General features: G+C 47.0%; 1 long non-coding RNA gene across 2 annotated transcripts in view; it reads right to left on the reverse strand.

Moving 5' to 3' along the window:
- Nucleotides 1–3,091: 3,091 nt before the first annotated feature.
- LOC137863802 (uncharacterized) overlaps nt 3,092–20,878 on the reverse strand; it is an 83,198-nt gene continuing 65,411 nt past the window's right edge. Inside the window, exons 3-6 of one of the 2 annotated variants that reach the window (XR_011101155.1) lie at nt 16,351–16,479; nt 9,152–9,225; nt 6,210–6,314; nt 3,092–4,950 (exon numbers count right to left, since the gene is read on the reverse strand). This is a non-coding gene — a long non-coding RNA (uncharacterized lncRNA). The remainder of the gene's footprint in view (nt 4,951–6,209; nt 6,315–9,151; nt 9,226–16,350; nt 16,480–20,878) is intronic. The other variant, XR_011101154.1, reaches the window with a different exon arrangement.

Here is a 20,878-nt window from a genome sequence, read left to right on the forward strand (position 1 = left end):
ACGGATTTCCATTTGTCCAGCAAATGGCAACCGCAGTAAGAAAGCCTGCTAGCCCTGGCCACACACCCTCAGGACATAAAAGGGAGCCTGTGCAGACAGGGCGCTCAGCAGGAGCACTGAGGGTGCTGCTGTTCTGGGGACTTCATCTCAGAGGGTGCAGAGCAGCTGACAAGTATCTGCCAGAGCTATACCATCTAGTGGCAGATGGAGAAAGGGAGTCCCACAGCACGTGCAGAGCTGGAAAGCAGAAAACATACAAGAGAGCACTTAAAAACAGAACCACCTGCTTGCGAAAACATGTAATTTTCAAGGGTTTTTCTTTTCCTCAGTGATGCCTCAAAATGAAAGATACAAAATAGATGATCAGAACAGCAACTGGAGCAGGGAAAGGACCACAGCAGGGCCAGAACAGGCACAGGTTACAAGGGCTGATCCTGCAGAAGTGACGAGAGACCCCCTGGGTCCAGCTTTTGAAATGAGATTTCCTAGTAGTGAGCAAGCAGCACTGTGCAGAGCCAGCCTTGAGGCTGTTAACCACTCACTGAAGATTTAGCAAATGTTTTAACACAGTTAGAGCTTAGCCCCAGAGGTGCTGGGGTAGAAGAAAGAGCAGGTGTGAGATTTTTTATTTTTTTTCAGGCCATGGTTTGCTGTGGTTGGAGGAAGATACATAATGCTCGTGACCAGATTTGCAGTGCGGAGGGACAACTCCTACACAGAGAGCTGGCATGTGTAGGAAGCGATAAGATCTTTTATTGCACCATCTGATAGAGTTGAGGAAACAAATAGACAATTCTAGGGGCTCTCAATCTCTTTCTGCATCATAAGGACTTCTGTGCTGCAACACTGTCTGTTTTTTCCAATGATGCCAGTTGATCTAATTGAAGATATTGCCTCTTCCTACCAAACCTTTCCTCTTTCATTTTCTTTAAGTCATCATGGCTCCAGCAATACTGCAAAAACTCTCTGTTATCTATTCTGGAAACCTTTGTGCCCCAGGAAGAAAGAGATGCATTTCAAAAAATGTGAAATATAAGAATCGGCTAATTCTTCGTGATACTCCTGCCCCAAAGCCCAACTTTTCAAAACAAAGTGTGGAGTGGGTTGCAGACTTAGCCACCAGCTTCTGTGCAATTAGAACCAGAGTAATGCTGGTGCTTTGGGTTAGCAAATAAACGATTTATATGGGCTTTATAGGGGTACAGTCCCTGTTAAAATCCTGTTGTCTATTCCCAGGATAAGTTAGAGCAAAGAGCTATAACGCCCTTATTAGCTCATGGAGTTTAGAAGTCTCCCGGTCTAATTTCCACCTCCCGCTATAATTGTTGTCATTTTGCAAAGAAAACATAGGGCTACTGATGGAAGTAGCTGCTTTCCACGTGCATTGTGAAATACTCGAGGCACCTGCATTGAAAGAGTGGGAAAGGCTCCGTTCCCACAGCTGATACAGATCAACCTGTGCTTACCTATTGCGACTGAGACTTTAGACACTGAAATCGAGTGAAAGAGGAAGAAATCCCCTTTGTCTGTAGTGGCAAATATAATCAGTCTTACATGTTACATGCTTACCCCAGGAATTAAGCAAGTATGTGACATTGCTTAGTGCTGTCCAGACAAGACTGACTATGCAGCTGATGCTGTGGATTTCTCTTGCAGGTTTGAGGAGTACTTTTATTTAAAAAAAAAAAAAAAAGGGGGGGGGGGAAGGAAGATGCACACAAACCACAGCTGCTTCCCCCTACTACTGGGCTTATAGCTGGATCTGAGAAAAATTCTTTTGTGGAAATGGAGAAACATAGAAGTGACATTTCTATTCTAGAGAAATAAAAAAAATAATAATAAAAAAGAGCCAAGCAGCCCAATCCAATGTACCAGGCAGCATGGGAAAGTCCTTAGAATTTGACATTCCTCAGGGAGCTGCAGAGGGAATGGTTTGTCCCTCAGGCAGGCTGCTCTGACACTCGGCACTGAGTTCAACTGCAGAGCCTTGCAGGGCTGGGTTTGCCCCGCAGCATCAGCACATCCAGGGTAAAAATCTGTTTATTGTCTGTACCTTGATCACGTGAGCACACAAAAAAAAAGTCACAACTACTTTCACAGTAGATTATTCGATAAAAATTGACAGTATTGTTCAGCTGAGACAGACCACAAGCCTCTTCACCTTTGGCAAAAGGATTTTATCATGAAGTGGAGATCATTTTTCTAGGTAATCCATATGATTTCAAAGTAAAAAAATCTCCAGCCAAGACAGTACAACTGGGCTGCTCCCATTGCTTGGAAAAAGCAGCAAAAAATGCAGACTTTTCTATCTTTATATCCCAACCACAGAGGCATGGAAGCAATAGCCCAGCCATCTGTGTTTACCCTGTGTTAGGTGTTTATCTCCGCTGTCTGAGATTCTCTGGGGGATTTCCCTGCCCCTCTACCAGAGAAGCAATTAGTGCTGAGGCACAGGCACGAGCTCTCCCTGAAGTCACCCACACCCTGTCTCTGCCAGCTGGCCCTGGAGCGGCTTTGGGCTGCCTCAGGCAGCGCTCTGCAGGCACCCAGCAGGCACAGCCAGGCAGCTCCAGCTCCCAGCAGGCAGCCCAGGAAAGCCTGCTGCTTCTTGCAGTGTTCGTAGGCAACACTGGAAGCAAGACGTTGGCTTGAACAAATAGAGCCAGGCAATTTCTTACACCAGCAGAGCAGGTTCCAGGGCTGGCACAGCCGCTGCTAGGCAGGGCGGGATGTGGCCCAGGGCTGGAAGGCACTGGGAGCAGCAGGGAAGAGGGATCCATCCGTATAAATAACACTGGGTTGCGCAACAAACATTAAATGGGGTCCCCCACTCCACAAACGCAAACAAACTGGAAAAGGTAGCTGTTTCCTGGCAGCATACAGGGGACATCAGACATCACACAGGGGACTCCCACTGTCCCTGCCACACATAACTAAATTGTTGAGGACAATTTTCTGACGCAGGTAGTGGAGGAGCCGACAAGGCGGGGGGTGCTCCTGGACCTCGTTCTTACCAACAGGGATGGCCTTGTTAGGGATGTGAAGGTTGGGGGCAGCTTGGGATGCAGCGACCATGAGATGGTGGAGGCAAAAAAAGTAAGGCTAAAAGCAGGATTGCTATCCTGGACTTCCGAAGAGCCAACTTTGACCTCTTCCAGGACCTGCTTGGGAGAATCTCATGGGATAGGCTGCTAGAAGGCAAGGGTGCTTGTGAGAGCTGGGCTACATTTAAGCAGCACTTCTTCCATGCTCAGGATTGGCGCATCCTGAGGAATAGGAAATTGGGGAAGGGAGGCAGGAAACCCGCGTGGATGAGCAAGGAGCTCATCAGTAAGATCAAAAGGAAGAGGATGGTCTATGAAATGTGGAAAAAGGGCCTGTCCTCTTGAGAGGAGTATAGATGTGTTGTCAGGGCCTGCAGGGACGCGATGAGGAAGGCTAAAGCCCACCTAGAGATGAGGCTTGTGAAAGAGATAAAGGATAATAAGAAAGTTTTTTTCAAGTATGTAAACAGCAAGAGGAAGATTAGGGATAATGTGGGTCCCTTGCTGAATGAGGGGGGTGTCCTGGTCACGGGAGATGCTGAGAAGGCAGAGATACTGAATGCTTTCTTTGCTTCAGTCTTTGCTTCAAGGACACTCCCCCGGGACTCCTCGCCCCTGGCAATAGGACAAAGGGTCTGGGAAATGGAGGGCTCCCCGCTGGTGGACGTGGGAGTGGTTCAGGAGCGTCTGAGTGGCCTCAACCGTGGATGCGGTTGGATCCACCTCAGAGGGGTGGATGTCATCTACCTTGACTTTAGCAAGGCTTTCGATACTGTCTCCCATGACATGCTACTAGCAAAGCTGAGGAAGTGTGGGATAGAGAAGTGGACAGTAAGGTGGGTTGAGAACTGGCTGACTGGCCGAGCTCAGAGGGTGGTGATCGGCAGAGCAGAGTCTGGCTGGAGGCCTGTGACTAGCGGTGTTCCCCAGGGGTCAGTGCTGGGTCTGGTCTTGTTCAACATCTTCATTGACGACCTTGATGAGGGAATAGTGTCTGCCCTCAGCAAGTACACCACTGACACAAAGCTGGGAGGAGTGGCTGACACACCAGGAGGCTGTGCTGCCATTCAGCGAGACCTGGACCGGCTGGAGGGATGGGCAGGAAGAAACCAGATGAGATTTAATAAGAGCAAGTGTAGAGTCCTGCACCTGGGAAGGAACAACCCAAAGTATCAGTACAGGCTGGGGGACGACCTGCTGGAGAGGAGCTCTGAGGAGAAGGACCTGGGGGTCCTGGTGGATGACAGGTTGGCCATGAGCCAGCACTGTGCCCTTGTGGCCAAGAGGGCTAATGGGATCCTGGCGTGCATTAAAAGGAGGGTGGCCAGCAGGTGATCCTCCCCCTCTACTCTGCCCTGGTCAAGCCTCACCTGGAGTACTGTGTCCAGTATCCCCACAAACCACCGAGAAGAGGTTGGCTACATCCTTCTGTCCCCCACCCCTCAGATATTTACATACACTGAGGAGATCCCCTCTCAGTCTTCTCTTCTCCAGGCTGAACAGACCCAGCTCTCTCAGCCTTTCTTCATAGGGAAGATGCTCCAGGCCCCATATCATCTTTGTGGCCCTCTGCTGGATTCTTTCCAGGAGATCCCTGTCTTTCTCGTACCGGGGAGCCTGGATCCAGCCCCATTATTTCAGCAAAGAACTGGACCGCATTTTACCGTCGTCTTGCAGAGTCAGAAACAAATAAAAAATCCCCAAGTACTTGAAAAGGTTACCTGATCAGCCTGATGGCTCTAAGAGGGGAATGATGAACCAAAAATTACATCTCAGCACTGTGATTGTAGTCCATCAGGAATGGCTGAGAAGGGGAGTGAAAGTATAATTGTTACCATTATTCATATGCACAAATGCACAGTGGTTGAAAAATCTTCCCCTCCCCAGGTCTGTGCTCTTTGCAGACCTGTAATAATAATACAATCACATCAGCGACTTTTAATGTGAAGTCCTTGAAAGGACAGTATAGCGGTAACAGTACTTCCAAAGCCTACTGAGTTACATGAATGCAAATTCTCTGTTCTGAATATAAACCAATTTATGAAACGTAGTCCTCGTTTTGATTAGGAAAAACTCTCAAAGTCCAAAATTCCTTCCAATTGAGTTAAAAAACACAAGTTCTGACTCCAACCAGCTTGCAGCAGACCTCTTACTATCTTTTTATAAACAGCTTGGGAATTCTTTGTCCAAGTGCGTTGTGAGTCTGTGAGACTAGAGATCTTTGAACAAGTCTTTAGTGGAGCAACATAATTCAACTAAATAATTCTTTGGCTTCAGGTGAACCATAAGACTTTTAAGCTAAGCAGAAAGGTTGCGTTTAGAAAGATGGATAGATACAGACAAGCACATGCACATGTAAGAAAGACTGTGTTCAGGAGTAAATAATCTATCACAACAATTAGTGATACTGCTATATGAATACACCATGTGGGAGGATTTTAAAATCTGTCATTTCTTTTCTGAAACAGTCTTCAGAGTGGAGGATCTCTGATGAGCTTCACAACATCAATTACAGGAAAATTGCTTTTCCTTCTCCCTGCTCCTGAAAAATCTCTATTTTATTTTCATTGGAACTGACAAAGCAAACGGTTCCTGTTCATCCTGTGTCCTGGAAAACACTGCAGAGATCCAGTACGCTGGGCCAAACCCACCGCAGAATTTATACAATTTTATAAAATTACCAGCTTTTCCCCTATCCTGTTACATGCTAGGCCATCCATCAGTATGACACTGATATTATTTGCATTCTCCAATAAAATGATTGGTAATATTCTTATAGCAATACAGGATGCCAACAGCTTAGGATGTAAGCCAGACTTCTTCAACTCAATTAAGAGAGTAGCTAAATTTTAACTGAGACTGTAGTTTCAATCTGCCCTTTGCGTGTGGCATCTTAATTAGCTAATAAAATTCTCCAAGGTCAGCTACACTGACAGGAGTTATTTGTTCTGATCCAGTACTTGCCCAAAAGATATTTGGGTCCGGCCAGAGCCTCAGTTTTGCTTCCAGGTGAATGAATACTACTCAAAGGAGGCCACAATGGTCTGTATTTAACTTACTGAGTAGTGCAGCTCATAGTTTTTCCATCAATAAGGATGGAGAGGTGCAAGTCAGGCCTCTGTCTTTGCCCAGCTTTCCTGCTGGGTGCAAGGAGGAGCAACTCACCAGGCAGATGCTGCAGAGTGAATCAACAGCTTGTCCTCAGTCGCTTCCCAGGGCTCTCCAGCTAAATGTTTTGCTTTAACCAGAGCACAGGCAACCACTTTGTTCCTGGGAAAAGGCAAACGTAGCACGTGTCACTCAGCAGTAGCCACTGTACAACCGTGTAGTCAAGTATCTGCAGGGAAGGTTTGATTCTACGCTTGTAGTGACTTATAATGTGCCCTTGTTCCAAATGATGGCAAATCTGTGACTGCGTGGTGTAGAGGACAAGTATGCATCTGTTTGGTTTTTAACCACAGGAAGGATGTGGAACATGAAAAGCTGGGGATTTGGAGATCTTCCCATCTGGAGACAGATAAATCTCTGAGAGCCAAGTTAGGGCTGGTGAGCCAGAGAGATGGGAGGAAGTCATCAGCTTCCCTGTGCACTGGGCCCAGCGATGCTCTCCCAAGACACGTGGAAGCCCTGCCCGTGGCTCCTCTGAGACCTCACTAGAGAAGCAAGTCACAGCCTTTAAATCTCACATGGTAAGACAACTGAAGCTTTCAGAGGAGTTCAGAATTTATAGACTTCAAGATTTTCATCATAAACTAACAAAGGACAAAAGCTGCCAAGCCCGCTACTGGAGACCCCTTGGCAGCCACAGGGACAGGCAGGGATTGTTGGAGCAGCTCTCTAGCAGGCAGTGAGGGAAAACACTCCACAAACCCTGGCTGTAAGGGATGTGGTTGCAGGGTGACATCAAAAGGGGAGAGGCAGCCTGTTGCAGAGGCCGGTAATTCTCAGCCTTTCCCTCCAACATGAGAACCCGTCCTTCTGAGTGAAGACTTCTCATCACCTCCAGTCTTCTCAGTATCCACACACAGGCAAAGGCATCAGTGCTGCCTCTGTAACTGGCGTGCGTGTAGGGACCTGCATGTTTTGAGAAGGTGATGAAGATCAGGGAGCCTCAGAGGACCTTGGGATGCAGAAGTCTGGGCAAGATTTTCTTTGCTTTCTACTATCGTAACTTTTTCCATTACCTCACACCTCTGCTCCATGAGTTCCCTCCCCACACAGGCACACACTCCTGTTATCCCCATGAAAATGAGAAAACATGCCATTCCCTCTGCCAAACATTTCACCAGGATGGCAAAAGATCACTATCCCTTCTCCCTGATCTGCAGCTGAACTGACTTCTTAAGTAGAAGTCCAGAGGTAGTTATCCACTTGCTGCTGTGTCAAACATGGCTTTATCCACCCCTCCTGGTAAAAACTGCAGGCACTAAGTTAGGCGTTAAACAGGTTAGAAAATGTAAAACACAAAAATCTTCCCAAAAGAACCACATCTGTGCTGAGAGGCTGCAAAGGCAGCAGCGAATGGCACACACAGAGCACACCATGTACAGGACACTGCGATCTGAGCATGAGCTCAGCGGTAGCCTAAGGCTAGATGACGGATGCTTCTGTTTCACTGATGCCTGCCTGTGATATGCCAATCATTTTCTAAATAAATAATATTCACATTTCGTTGAATCTTATGCCTCTTTGTTTAAGGGAAGTGTTTCTCCCCCCATCCTTTCCTTTGCTTATTAGTGGTTCTGCTGAGGCCAGTAGGAATTTGGCCTTTAATGGGCATTTCATGAAATCTCCTATTAAGACATGGGAAGCGCTGTACCCAGAGGAAAAAAATCTTTTTTTTTTTTTTTTTTTTTTTTTTTGGTCAATTCTCCTTCAATTTAGAAGGTCCCATTCAAAAATTAATCTGATACACTGAAAAATGGATAGAAGTGTGATGTAACTGTGGTTATCAGGGAACTTGATTAAGGATCAGGGTGTTCCTTTCTCTGCCATGGTGAAACTGTGATCTTTCCCATCAGAGCAGTAACTAGCAAACACACTGCTGTGTTTGAAAGGACGAGTTGCAGCCACCAGGAACAGGAGGAACCTCTGACACCGGTCTGAGGAGAAGCAACTAAAAGCTTATGGGAACAAAGTGAGAGAGGGAAAAGTGGAGAGGCACACAGACAGAAAGAACTGGTGTTAATGCTGATGCATGACCTCAAATCTGCTATCTGGCTACAGAACTAAAACTGCCGTTGAACACCCCAGGGACTGAGGCAATTCCTGGATGTAATACTCTCTGCTGGGGGGGTTACGCAGCACAGGAACAGGTTGTCCTAAGAGCGATGGTGAAACCTCTGCTCTTGGGGGTTTGCAAGGGTCAGTGGGAGAAAGCCACGGGCCAGCGCTTGGCTGGGAGCTCCCTTCTGCCAGCACTGCCGTGAGTCTGCGAGAGCAGGTTACAAACCAAAGCTGAGACACTGGAAATCCTCAGGGACTGCAAATAAAATCTCGTGTTTTCTTATATAAAACTACAATTTGTGCAAAATGGCAATGGGTGATGGCATAGGGAGATACAGCCTGATGAGGTGGAGGTTAACTCTGAGCCTTGAATTCCCAGGCTCGAACTCCCACTGTGCTGTTGACCTGTTTCTGAGTACATGGGATTATCAAACACCCTGTCAGTGGCACCTGGGCTGGAGCTGCTTTTCCCCTGCTTTGAAGGCAATCGGTGCTGAATCATATCAGCACTCTCCAGCCTCTTCAGCAAGTCAGGAGCAGAAGGACTGGGCTTGCATTTTGGCATCCCAAAGCTAGGCATTCAGATATTGTATGCTTTTAGTGCTTGCTTCTTTCATACAGCCAAGCATCAGAGGGGATTTCTTTCCCTCGGGCTGGCAGCGATGCCTGCAGCTCCTCCCTGAGCCCCGCTTTTGTCGGCGGACCCAAGCGCGGAGCTGGGGATGCAGCCGCTCCCCGCAGCCCTGTCCCCAACACAGCGGGTCCTGTGCGGGCTGCCCCTGTCCCCAGAGCCCGGCTCAGCCCAGCTCAGCTCGGTTCAGCCCAGCTCAGCCTCTAGATGGTGCTGCTCAGCAGGGAATGAACGGCCGGGGGGCACTTACCTGCCTTGCACTGTTTCTAGGCTCATTCTGGAGGCAGGCTGCACGTTTCTTCTTCAAAAAAAATTCTTTTCTGGCTGTTAAGGGGAGGAGAAAAAAATAAGTTAGCTTAATGATGCCACGTCTTATAATCCAGCCTCTCCTTTTCGAGGTACTACAGCTTTACAGCTGGGGCTGCAGGATGCTGAGAGAAGGTTGTGCATGGGTTTAGGGACAGCAGGGGATGTTGGTGCTAATATCCAGTCTAGGCTTTAGTACAGGTGATTGCTCTCTATCTAAATAATCTGTGGGTTTTGCTGCGATACAATTTTTTATTATTATTTTAAACGTAATGCCATATTACGGAAATTACAGCCTGAGATCTGAAGAATCTGTACCACTAGCATTAGCTCTATTTGACCAGCCAGAGTCTGACCTAAAGGCCACGAAAGCAGAACAGACTGCAGCTGCCTCAGGTGAATATTGGCAGGTTGCTGTGACCACACTGCAGGGGAAGTGTGTGCGCGGCAATAGCTGTGTGAGAGCAGCCAGACGGAAGGTGACAATTTCCCAAGACAGAACGCCTCATCTCCCCAGACACCAGGTCAGGTATGAACACACTTCTCCCTTGATACACAAAAGCATAATTACAGTTCCTGGAATTGCTCCGGGAAGAGCGCTGATAGCTCTCCCCTGTGAAGAAAATGCAGCTCACAGGAAAGCCCTTCTCTTCTCTTCTCTTCTCTTCTCTTCTCTTCTCTTCTCTTCTCTTCTCTTCTCTTCTCTTCTCTTCTCTTCTCTTCTCTTCTCTTCTCTTCTCTTCTCTTCTCTTCTCTTCTCTTCTCTTCTCTTCTCTTCTCTTCTCTTCTCTTCTCTTCTCTTCTCTCACAAAACCACGCCTAGGAACTCCCTTGGATATGTATTTTATCGCTCAGCACGTCACTGCAGACCAGCAGGGCTGGATCCACAAGAGGCCGAACATTTGGTGCTTAGCCCACACAAAATCCCACCCCCATGCACACATAAGATGTTCCTCTTACTTTTCTCACCTTCGGGACTTGACTCAACTGGTATTTTCAGAGCTCACAGAAGCCAGAGCAGCAACCCATTTACGCTCTTCATTTTCTCTGCCCAGCCCATTTGTTCTGTTTTAGTGGTTGAGGTCATCATCCCCGACTGGGGAGAAATAGGCTCTGTTTCTGGGACATAAATTCTGAAGTCCCCAAACTCTAAAGTCTAAACTCAAACTAATTGGGACAAAGAGAGTCAGTCTCTGGAGAGTGAAATCACCTATGGGAGAGAAAGCTAGGTTTTAGATCCCCATCTTGCATCTGTGTAGTTTAAAACCCATAAACACCACTGATGATCCATCTGCCAAACAAGCATGTTAATGGTGGTGTGCAATGGCAGCTACTCTGGGGACTACAAAACCAGGGTGTTTCTGCTTGACGTGTGATCAGACCAGAACAGTGAGATGCCCGGACCTTTATGCTTTCCCCCACCATCTGGCTGTTGTGGATTTTTTCATAATCCTGAGTAATCAAGGTGGTGTCATCCCTTGTTCAACCCATCATGCTCTGAAATACCCTGGCTTGCTCCTCTCAATAGGCAAAGAAATACCATGTTCTGCTGCTCAGGTTATAATTTTGCAGCCTTGTACCCCAACACAAGGCCGGGCTGGTTTTATGAATTCTGATGAGGCTGCAGCCTAACGTGGCAGTCTGATAGCAGCAGACTGAAGGGAAGGTGGGAATTTAATAGCCATGGCCTAAGCACTGAGCTGGTAATGAAGAAGGCTTGTTATTACTCATTTGCATAGCATAAAAATGAGATCCAGATCCAGGCTTAATAAATTCCTCCCCACATGAAATAACACAGTTATAGCCATTTCTATAAAAATGTCAAAGCATTTATGTGAAGAAAGTGTTCCTTCAGAGCATAAAACACGGTCCTAAAACTTAATAAAACTTAATAAAATAAGTTGTGTTGCTACACAGACTTTTTAAGTGCCACTCGACGACAGGAGGTGTGAGCTTAAGCAGCACACAGAGCCGGGGTGTGAGACAGCACGATGACAAGAGCAGCTAAAGATACAGAGCAAGAACTAGAGCAGAGGATACAAGAGCTAGAGCAGAGGACACTGAGGAGCAGGCACAAAGAAGCAATGCCTTTGGTGTGGATCTATTAAAAAGTTGCATTGCTTTTCTGGTTTGATGATGCTTCACTATTTTTCCTCAAGAAGCCCTAAGCCATCACCCAAGAGATTCAGAGAGGAGAGAGATGGGGCAGACCGCGCCTATGATTTGGATTTTTTTTGGGTGCAGAACAAGCCTTAGTCCCCACTGCTCCTGTCCCACACCTGTACTTTGGCTTGTAAGGCCTACCCTTAAACTGGGCTAAGAGAGACAGGCTTGTTGAAAAGGAGCTGGCTAGTAAAATGCTTTCAGACACCATGTACTAAATTTATGTTCCTGGCAGCTTAGAAAGCAGCTAGGCTCACTCATTTTAAAAATAAAAGTGCCACTGCAGAAACACGCGCCGTTTCCATCACACCTTCATTTAGGGCTTAGGAAAGCGCCAACTCCCACAGCAGATGCAGTGGTGCTGGCAGAGGGGAATTCCCCACAGCAGATGAACCCACTTTTGCTCACTTGGACTCTAAAAGGATGATGAAGCCGCCTCCGGCCTGAAACCCACTGCTTGGTGAGGCTGCTTCCTCACCCCTTCCTGCGTGAGGGTCCCAGGCCTCAGCCCGGAGGCGCTGCCTCATGAAGTCTGCTCCATCGCAGCCAAGCACTTGCAGGGCTGAAAATGAGGAACCAATGAAGAGAAATGAACATCTCCCTCACGGGAGGGCTCACAAAGTCTGGTTAAAAGCAAGGAAGGTCGAGGTCAAAGGCAGAGGAGCTGGCTGCCAGAGCAGGAGAACAGGAGGGGATAACTCCTGCCCATAGAGCAGGCCTGCGGCGAAAGAGCCTCCTCTGGGACTTCAATCACATCCGAGGCTCTGACCTTTCAGCAGATAAACAGATTTTCCTCGCCCCTTGAAAGGGACCTGTCTCTGCACCAGGTTCAACACCTCCAGGCAAGTGCGAAGCAGCTCAGCTGTCAGCCAGCTCGTCCCTGTGATCGCTGAAGGGATCAGCGCAGATGAAAACTCAGACCAAGCGTGGCTTTCCCGGCCTTGTGCCAACTTCGCTGCATTTCCACAGCTCAGAAGCACTCTGATGAACGCGTCTGGAGAGAAACATTTCAGAGACGTAAGCTTTGCACTGTCTGCTTTTCCAGTTAGCGTTTTCCCCTGAAGACATCTTCTCAGACAGCCCGTGGAGTTTCTGGGCAATATGATGAAAGCATCCATACTCATTAAAGCAACCTTTTATTAGCTTTTTAACAAAGTACTTTTACCAAGGGGAAAAATAGACCACCTAGAATTTTAAAAGCCGTTTTCTCTAGTCCCTTAAGTTACTCTCAGGTGTCAGAACACTCCAATAACTACAAGATCTTTCTGCCCTACAAAGCACTTAGGGAGGAAAGGCTCTAACAGCTGTGTGCACACCTAGAAGTGCTCCACCCTCCCCTTCCCACCAGAATTTCAGCAGATTTTTAGGCTGTCCGGGGAGAATATAGTTATCTCAGTCAGCCCACGGCAGGTAGGAGAACTGGCCAAGTGGAAAGCAAGCTGTGAATTTCTTTGGGAATGGACAGACTGAGTCCAGTACTCTACCAGACACACAGATGTGTTATTATCTTCACAAATATTCACAACTCGCGGAGGATTCGGGCAGGCTGAGGTTCTGCAAGATGGGAAGAATCTTGTTTTTAGGCCCAAAGCATTCAATCAAAAACATGACAGCCACAGGACACAAAACACCAGCCTGGCACCAACCCAGATGACTGGCTCAGATCTGCTCAGGACTTTCCGAGGAGTGACTTTGTCCCAGAAGACTTAATGCCAGATCAAATATCCGCTGTGCTCCTGCAGCCAGCATAAGGCACTGAAGCTAACACACGTGGCCACGATCGGATGTGGACACTTGACTGTGGAAAAAGTACAGCTTGGAGATCTACAATCACGTGGAGCCTATATAATTAACTGAAATTTTCCACTAATGGTTTAAGTTGTGCTCCCACATACCAGACAATACTGTGTATTTCTGCGTGTGTATTTGGCTGATTTGGGGCAACTAGAGGAATAACAGACTGAGAACTGAAAATTTCTCTAGGTAATCACAAGCTACAAAAAGCTGTGGGTCAAACTGAAGATTTTCAGGCTGTCCCAGAGCTTGGAAAAGCTTTTCAGGCAAACTGCACAGCCCTGGCAGGACATACACTCCAGATCTGGCTGCAGAAATCTCAAACAGCAGTTCTCCTGCATTTTTTTTTTTTTTAATATATATATTACATATGTTTTTTTAAACATATCTATTTGCCCACAGTAAAGTCTAGCAGGACTGAAAGACTGGATCTCTGTGATCCCACTACACCAACCAGCAGCATATCCTTTGAAGGAGGGAGAGCACAGCTGCAGCTATATATACCCCATCGCCCACATACATAGAAACCATTCTCGATGAAGTGATGGGTTTATGATGTACAGGGAGAACAAATCATCCTGGACATATCTGGGGAAGCCCTACACTCCCTCGCCACTCCCTCAGTAAACAATGTGTAGCTAAAATAAATTGGAGAGATGAGCGGTAACTTATTTTCCTGCCTGGAAAAGGTATTTTAACTACTCAATTAAATATTGCCTAAAGCCACACTATTAGAGTAGCACATCCCATCTGCAATACAGACAGATCTTGGTTTCTTATTACTGGTCTTCAGGCTGTCTGGTACTTAAAAATTCTAGTTTAATTAGATGATACCTTCCACAAATGCTAAGCTATTGGCACAAGATAATTAAAATAGTATTTAGGAATTTCTGCCATCCAAGAAACCTTCTGCAGGAATCATATGTTCTCTTACACATAATAGCAGGTTACAAGCAACGCTGAATAAACAGATGACATTATTTCCTAGCTCGTGTTGTTCTGAAGCACAGGGCTTCAATCTGGGCTCCTTTCTCTCCCCCCCAGTAGTTTCCACCCAAGACCATCCACAAATCAAATGTTTGTACAATCTTTGATTTCTCTGAAGTGTTTATCCAATACTGAAATAGACTATTTTAATTCTGAATTAAGAAGCAAGTATCTCCATTATGAGGAGATTTAATTCTGATTGCAGTTATTATACCTAATTATAGCTGTCTTGAAACAATACAGTGAGTTGGAGAGGTTTGGGTGCGATGCCTGTATGGGTAGTCAACTCTCTGATGTGCTGAAATACATTCAATCATTCCCCTGTCAGGCGTAACGCTGAGGAGCTCTGCTGGAGCATTAAAATGGCACAGACACATGCCTTCAACACTTTTGCAGAAGTGCTGTTCAGGAGGTAGCTGGGCAGCCTCCCGGAGCAGCAGAAACGCAGCCTTGCCCTCATGCACCACCAGCTTTTTGCCAGGTGGCCCTTTTGTAGGCTAGAGAAAGTAACAGCACACTGTGGGCACCCACCTTTAGACATTCCCCCTAGGTCCACGTGTGTTATCACCCCCTTTTCTTGCATGTGGGAACTGGGAGGATGCAGGTGAAGAAGCAGCAGCACAAGCCGTGAACGAAGCGCGGTGACTCACCTTCCCCCACCTTCCATATGCCTCACCCCATCAGTAGTCCACCCTCTGTAGGATGATGAAAGGAGGTTTGCAGAACGCTGCCTGGAATATGTTTATATTTGAGGACTAGTTCAATCGGTTCCTTCGTTTGCTTTGTCAGATGATTTTCCATCTCTTCACCCCCTATCCACCTCCACCATCTGCCTAAAGCTACCATCTGCTTAAAAGTTTGGGGGAATTTACACGTGATCGAGAATTTTGCACCACAAATACAACTGAAGGAGGTCAGTCTTCTTGCATTTCTACGTGCTTAGGAAAAACACTTCATGATTCAGATCTCCGTGATAGGGCTCCTCAGGAGCTCCTTCTGCCTACCTCAGCTGGGAACCACATAAACATCACTTCATTCACTGATTTGTGGTATTTACCCTTACCATTTGCCACGATGAGGTATTGCCTTGCACTGGGTACTGTACGAACACAACAAGAATCAGTATCTCTGGTCCCTTATAAATTCCTTCATGAAAACCCCATAACTTTGACAAAACCAGAAAAATTTCCACCTACAAACAACAGATCTTCTGCTGCCATGTCTCCAAGAGTCCTGCACTGTCAGTGGACATCTCTGAGCACAAGGACCAGCAGGCTTTATCCCAATGCATCTGAGCTACTATGACTACAGATATTTTTTTGTTCACCTCTTTTGTAATCCTATCAAACTCCTTACTTTAACAATATAACCACCGGATGCACTGTGCGCTGCAGTACAATATAAAGAAATAATATATCATGGGAATCAGCCTTGGACAAAAATGATGATGGAAGATGCAAAGATATGTTAGACTGAATGATTTTAGGTTGTGTCCTATCTATTGCTTCCTTTTTGCTGCTTGCTTGGTAGTAGCAGTTTATGGAAGAGCTTTGGACACTTCATTCAGCCTTTAAACATCCCTAGAGGTGGCTGGAGCACTGGTAGCTCCTAGACAAACAGCTGTCAGTACCTTCCATATGCACTTCTCACTGCAGGTTTCATGAAATCCCATCAAGACAAAGCCAGGAGAACAACTTCCCTGAAAGAGCTTTACCTACTATATTATTAAGGCCTTGGAGATTAAAAATAAATAAATAAATGGATAAATCCAAAAGATAATTCCTTCACTGCTAGATTTGTAACAGAAGCTGCCCACATCTATCAGATCCCCGGGTATGTATGCAGATGTTTCAGCCATATGCAGCAACATATGGCTCGCTTCTCACAAGAACTAGTCATTTTTGCTGCGTGAGGCTACAAACTCACAAAAAATATAAAAACAGAGCATCCCAGCCTGCTTAGGACAGAGGGCCATCTCTGCTGCCTTCATTTCCCCCTGCCAGACTAGCTGCCCACCAGCCGAGCACTATATTAGCTCCTTCTCTCACCCTGGTACAATTCAGGCTCTGCAGCAAACACCTTGGTTCCAGACCAGAGCGGAGGCAGCCCCTGCTCCATCCTTATGGGCTCACTGCAGGGTGTGCTCCGCACCCTTCCCGAGGACACCTGGTGACAAAGGACCCAAAGGCATCTCCTCACCTTCATCCCCAGGTCAGGGGACTTTGCTCCACCACGAGGAGCCGCGTTGTTAGCCAATGACGTTAGAAGCAGACACCTTTCATCTCGGTCCAACAGCCCGGTGTTTGATCACAGTGCCTGGTGCCTCTGCTGAAAGAACAATAGGAACAAATTAAGTGCTGCTCAACCTCCACTGATCAGATCCCCTCCCTGCCCCAGACATCCCTGTGTCAGAAGGGACTGGTTGCATACAACCTCCTTCCAGACACCCTTAGCAGCAGTGCACGTGTGGACAGCCACCAGCTGAACAGCGAGTCTCAAAGCTCCAGGCATTTCTCCCTTCTGATTAGTGACCGGCTTCTGCATTTGTGAAAGTTATTTGTAGGGCAAAGAGATTTTTCTGGATGCCGGAAGAAAAGTCCCTAGCTCAGATGAAATTCAATACAAGCGCATGAGATTGAAAAGGTCACGGTTGTTAGACTGGACAAAATTTAATTCTTTTTGGTTACAACAGCGAGAGAGGGAAAGAGAAGCTTGGGAATTCCAGCCTGACTTGAAGGAAATATGAAAAGAGATATAGAGGATATTTTAATCTTATAAAACAAAAAGCAGATCAGCATGCTTCACAATGTAACATCACAGGGAAGTTTCATTATTTTTTTTATTTTTTACAAAGTTCTCCAAACATAAAAATCAGAATAACTGCTGGGACTAGGCAGGCTTAGCCTAAGAAGCCTGGAGTGGCCACACACCTCACATACACTGGGGAGGACAAAGCCCTTACAGCCAAAAGCCTTCCCCAGAACAGTTCGGTGGCTGATCCACTTGGCCCACATTTCTGTGGAGTTGTAACTGAACCACATAGCTTCAGCCAGGTATAAGTGGGTGGCTTTGACTGATGTGCCAAACAACAACCAGCTCCGTCTTCAACTGAAGCTTTTCTGGGTATTTTGATTTGCAAAACAGTTATGATTGAACACGTACCTCACTCTAAAACATTCCTTCAAACTTTGCTTCCCTGTGGCTTAGGGTTTCATTTCCTACTTGCTCTAAACAACTCCTAAGTGTCGATGCTTTCCCATAGACAAATACGACTTGCACATTCCTTAAGCACAAACCTGTCGTTTGCGGTATAAATATGAACTGGAGCATAAATGGAGCACTAAAAAGAATGAACTCTTGAGATTTTAGTTCCTCGAAGTACTGATTTATTACTTCAAAACCGTGGGTACTCTGCTCACAGACAAGTTTCTATCTTCAAATTCCTGTCAAAAGCAGAAATTATTCAATTAATGTGGCTTTCTACAAAGACAGCTATTTCAAACCTCTGCTGGAAATTTATTGAAAGAAATGTCAGTGTTTACATGTAGGAGAGAATGTTTGTTTTGGAGGAGAAAAAAAAACTGAGCTGCAAAGACATGAAAGGATAAAAGCTGTTTATTTTTGGGTTCTGGTTCTCAGTTCCTTGTCTAAATAAGAGACTGCATCTCTAAAGCAAAGCCTGGTTGTGAAGCCCTGAACCTCTGCCCACTCTCCTTCTGATCGCAGCATGAAAAGTAGCTGTGGATGACACAGGGCTGTGAATCAGTACTCTGCTCATTTGAGAGTACAGGAGCAGAAGATTTAGCTCCAGAAACAGAATACCTCTAAGCTAGTGCTACCCCATCCCCGACACCCCTGCTCACTGATATCCAGTTCACTGTGCTTGCCCAAGCCTGACAGCTCCTGCTATGGGGCATAGCAAAAAGCCCTAAGTCACAATAAGTACATTAAGGGTTAAATCATTACACCCTGGAGCTTGAAAATTTGCTTGTGGAGGACTTTGGCCTTGAGGTTATAGTTGCAGTCTCCTCTCCCTGCACCCTGAGGGAGCGGCATCTGCTCTGGATGAAAGCAAAGGAGAGGCTCTAGGTATCAGGGGGCAATTGCTTGTAAAACCAGAGCAACAGCTCGGTGCAAACTGCAGTAGCACTTCGACTCGACCTTGGGACTTAGTAAAATTTGTTTCCATAGTTTGGTATGTTTTGTCCATTATGAGTCCTGAAAAGCCTCGGATACACAACTGTCAAATCAACAAGACAGGAAGGTTATTTCCAAGGGCATTCACAAGCCTCCCCTAGACAGGCGCATGGGAAGAAATTCTTTGCAGCCACCCATGTAACTTCCCAAATAAATACCACCACTGTGGAGAGAAAACAAACACACACCCTGTGTTTCCATGGCAAGGCAAGTGATATTATACGCCTTTTTTTTCTTGATCCTTCTGATCCTCTCTCAGGTTTAGCTGCTTCACAGCCAACCATATCATATTTTATAGGCACAAATACATCCTCATTTTCTTCACACGGCCTTTCCCCTTTCTTCACCAGCTCACCTGCCTTGCTGCCATCTCTCCCCAGCCTCACACCTTCTCCAGGGCTGCTGCAGGAGGCAGAAGCAGCCCTTCCCTGTGCCCACCATGGGACAGAGCATACAGGGGCCCCAGAAGCGGATGGGGCAAGCAGAGAACAGCACAACCCAGGCTGCCCACCCTACAGCACCTGCTTCTCCCCAGGCCAGCCCCATTAATTGATTTGTTCCCAGCTACGATGGCAGGCATCGGTTTCTCCTGGCCGGGCTCATTAAGCTGCCATCAGTACCAATTTGCTACCTGCACACTGCAGGGAGGCTCAATGGACATGTCTGATCGAAAAGAGCTATTGCCAAGCCCGCACAGCTTCCAGGTGCTGACACGCACGTCCCTCCCAGCATTTTATTATTTAAACTATTCCTCTTGTTTATGACCTAGAGGCTTAGCAGTTTATAGTGCTAGATGAAGAATGCCTCCATCTATTGGAAATCAGGGAGGAAAAAATAGCACACATTTCAATTTTCTCCCAGATTCTTCTTGGCATCTCTACAGCTGCTTTCTCACTGCAGGTATGTAGTAGGGAAAGTCTAGTTAACTTCATTTTTGCAGGAAGAGCTATTGAAATGAGAGGAAGCAACCTCAGAAGCAAGACCCAGGCCCTGGCCCATGGTCCTGACAGACTTCCCATTACTGGTGCTCCTCTGGGGTAGCTTCACAAGTGACACCTTGGCCCTGGTGCCAAGGCACAGCAGCCACAATTGGCCTAAAGCCCACCTCCTGCTGGTGCAAAACCAACCCCCAATTGTACGTTTACCTGCACAGCTTCTTTTTTTTGTTGTTGTTAAGGTTACTGGTAGTAAAGGAATCTGTTTTCAGCCAGAGGACACTGGACAATGCAAGGAGCTGCTATTTCCTTTTCATCCTGCCTACTGCCTTTTAACATGCTGAATCCTGAGCACACAGAAGTGAAGTCTTCATTCCAGGCAGGACAGATACATGACATGTTTCCATGCTTACTGACAACCTTGACACACTGTTAGTGTAATCATTTACATTTTGGCATTCTGGAACAAGAATAAAGCAAGTCAATGACCCCTACTTGACTCTAAATTGTTTTCTGCCTCGTCACAACACACAGATTTAGAAGGATAATTACCTCATTACTTCTGGATGAAAATCTTGAATTAAGCTCCAAGATCTCCACCGTTTCTCTCTTTGCAACGGAAATCACTCCAGACACACAGCCAGAGAGGGTGATAACAGGAAGGCCTTGCAGGGCTTGTGCAAACACCTTCCCAGAGAGAAGGCTGAGAGCCCCCCCGGGCAGGCAGAGAGGGCACAGAAGCCCCCCCAGCACAGATGGGGGCTGGAGCCCACCCTAAGGCTGTGGCAGGCACCAGCCCAGCTGCCCTGGGGAGAAGCACAACAAGCTCCTGGATCCCTGAGGCCAGCTCCCAGAAACTGCTGGAGAGACACAGCTTGCACACCCTAAGCTCAACCACCATGAACCAGGCTTTCTGCATCACTTCCCACCTTGGGCCACGTGTATTTTTGGAGGCAGATCTCATCCTCTCCCTCTCCATGGGCTCCACAGGCTGGATGCTGTCAGCTGGGCTAGTCTGGAGGAGCTGTGCTGAAGGGTGACAAATCGCAAGCTCACAGCACCCCAGATCATCTGGAGAGCCAGGAGTCCCCAAATACCACTAAAACGGGGTAGGGTAGAGCAGCCAGCACAAGCAGCACGCCCTAGAAAGAGGGACTGCAGCCCAGCATGCATTCCTCAACAACTACCCAGGCTCCCAGCTGCCGCTGCTCGAGCAGAGCTACTTCAACAGCAGGCAGCTGGGGAATTGGCTGGGTCCCAAATAGGCCAAATTGGGTCACGGCGTGAGTCATTCCCTGCTAGCCAGGAAGAGGCAGGCATCCTGGGTGTATTTGGGAGCCTGACAGAGGTTAATACCAATGTTATGCTTCAATGTTTGCAGAAAATTCGGTTGTCTCGCATGGTCTGCACCTTTCCCACAGAGACTGGAGCTGCCCCATAACCCCAGCCCTTGCTCAGCAGACGCGGTGTAACATCTTGTACCAAGCCACGCGATACGTGCCTGTTTGATCTTGCACGTGCTTTTTCCATCCAGTAATCCCCTTTCCTTGGGGTTTCCGCAGTGGGTCATCGCTGGGGACTGTTTGTCCAACCAT

The sequence above is a fragment of the Anas acuta genome, chromosome 13, assembly GCF_963932015.1.
Source record: "Anas acuta chromosome 13, bAnaAcu1.1, whole genome shotgun sequence".
Classification (NCBI taxonomy): domain Eukaryota; kingdom Metazoa; phylum Chordata; class Aves; order Anseriformes; family Anatidae; genus Anas; species Anas acuta.